The sequence below is a fragment of the Lolium rigidum genome, chromosome 2, assembly GCF_022539505.1.
Source record: "Lolium rigidum isolate FL_2022 chromosome 2, APGP_CSIRO_Lrig_0.1, whole genome shotgun sequence".
NCBI lineage: Eukaryota > Viridiplantae > Streptophyta > Magnoliopsida > Poales > Poaceae > Lolium > Lolium rigidum.
Window position 1 is genome coordinate 210,373,239 of NC_061509.1, and position 2,742 is coordinate 210,375,980.

A 2,742-nucleotide genomic window follows, 5' to 3' on the forward strand; every position below is an offset into this window, starting at 1 on the left:
TTCGAAACCAAAAACAGCAGTAAAATGAAGCAACTCGGCACTTCGCATCTTGTTAATAGGTTAGTTCCAGAAAATGCACGAATATGACATAAAGTGTGCATAAAACATGTAGATAACATCAATAATGTGGCATGGAACACAAGAAATTATCGATACGTTGGAGACGTATCAGCATCCCTAAGCTTAGTTCTCGCTCGTCCCGAGCTGTAAAACGATAACAAAGATAATTTCCGGAGTGACATGCCATCATAAACTTGATCATACTATTTGTAAAGCATATGTAGTGAATGCAGCGATCAAAACAATGTGTATGACATGAGTAAACAAGTGAATCATAAAGCAAAGACTTTTCATGAATAGCACTTCAAGACAAGCATCAATAAGTCTTGCATAAGAGTTAACTCATAAAGCAATAATTCAAAGTAAAGGTATTGAAGCAACACAAAAGAAGATTAAGTTTCAGCGGTTGCTTTCAACTTGTAACATGTATATCTCATGGATATTGTCAACATAGAGTAATATAATAAGTGCAATAAGCAAGTATGTAAGAATCAATGCACAGCTTCACACAAGTGTTTGCTTCTTGAGGTGGAGAGAAATAGGTGAACCGACTCAACATTGAAAGTAAAAAGAATGGTCCTCATAGAGGAAAAGCATCGATTGCTATATTTGTGCTAGAGCTTTGATTTTGAAAACATGAAACAATTTTGTCAACGGTAGTAATAAAGCATATGCATCATGTAAATTATATCTTATAAGTTGCAAGCCTCATGCATAGTGTACTAATAGTGCTCGCACCTTGTCCTAATTAGCTTGGACTACCTGGATTATCACCGCAATACATATGCTTTAACCAAGTATCACAAAGGGGTACCTCTATGCCGCTCGTACAAAGGTCTCAAGGAGAAAGCTCGCATTTGGATTTCTCGCTTTTGATTATTCTCAACTTAGACATCCATACCGGGACAACATAGACAACAGATAATGGACTCCTCTTTTAATGCTTTAAGCATTCAACAACAATTAATTCTTTTCTCATTAGAGATTTGAGGATGTTTGTCCAAAACTGAAACTTCCACCATGGAACATGGCTTTAGTTAGCGGCCCAATGTTCTTCTCTCACAATATGCATGCTCAAACCATTCAACTCAAGCAGATCGCTCTTACTTCGTACAAGACGAACATGCATAGCAACTCACATGAAATTCAACAACGAGTTGATGGCGTTCCTCAAGAAACATGGTTATCGCACAACAAGCAACTTAATAAGAGATAAAGTGCATAATTACATATTCAATACCACAATAGTTTTTAAGCTATTTGTCCCATGAGCTATATATTGCAAAGGTGAATGATGGAATTTTAAAGGTAGCACTCAAGCAATTTACTTTGGAATGGCTGGAAAATACCATGTAGTAGGTAGGTATGGTGGACACAAATGGCATAGTGGTTGGCTCAAGTATTTTGGATGCATGAGAAGTATTCTCTCTCGATACAAGGTTTAGGCTAGCAAGGTTATTTGAGGCAAACACAAGGATGAACTAGTACAACAAAACTCACATAAAAGACATATTGAAAGCATTATAATACTCTACACCGTCTTCCTTGTTGTTCAAACTCAAAACTAGAAATTATCTAGACCTTAGAGAAACCAAATATGCAAACCAAATTTTAGCATGCTCTATGTATTTCTTCATTAATGGGTGCAAAGCATATGATGCAAGAGCTTAAACATGAGCACAACAATTGCCAAGTATCACATTACCCAAAACATTTATAGCAATTACTACATGTATCATTTTCCAATTCCAACCATATAACAATTTAATCGAAGGAGAAACTTCGCCATGAATACTATGAGTAGAAACCAAGGACATATTTGTCCATAAGCTACAGCTGGAGTGTGTATCTCTCCCATAAAGTGAATGCTAGGATCCATTTTATTCAAACAAAACAAAAACAAAACAAAACGACGCTCCAAGAAAAAGCACATAAGATGTGGCCGAATAAAAATGTAGTTTCAGGGGAGGAACCTGATAATTTGTTGATGAAGAAGGGGATGCCTTGGCATCCCCAAGCTTAGACGCTTGAGTCTTCTTGATATATGCAGGGGTGAACCACCGGGTGCATCCCCAAGCTTAGAGCTTTCACTCTCCTTGATCATGTTGCATCATACTCCTCTCTTGATCCTTGAAAACTTCCTCCACACCAAACTCAAACAACTCTATTAGAGGGTTAGTGCACAATATAAATTGACATATTCAGAGGTGACACACTCATTCTTAACACTTCTGGACATTGCATAATGCTACTGGACATTAGTGGATCAAAGAAATTCATCCAACATAGCGAAAGAGGCAATGCGTAAATAAAAGGCAGAATCTGTCAAAACAGAACAGTTCGTATTGACGAATTTTAAAATGGCACCAGACTTGCTCAAATGAAAATGCTCAAATTGAATGAAAGTTGCGTACATATCTGAGGATCATGCACGTAAATTGGCATAATTTTCTCGAGCTTCCTGCAGGGCAGTGGGCTCAGATTCGTGACAGCAAAGAAATCTGGAACTGCGCAGTAATCCAAATCTAGTACTTACTTTTCTATCAACGGCTTAACTTGGCACAACAAAACTCAAAACTAAGATAAGGAGAGGTTGCTACAGTAGCAACAACTTCCAAGACACAAAATAAAAACAAAGCACTGTAGGTAAAAACATGCGTTGTCTCCCATAAGCGTTTAACG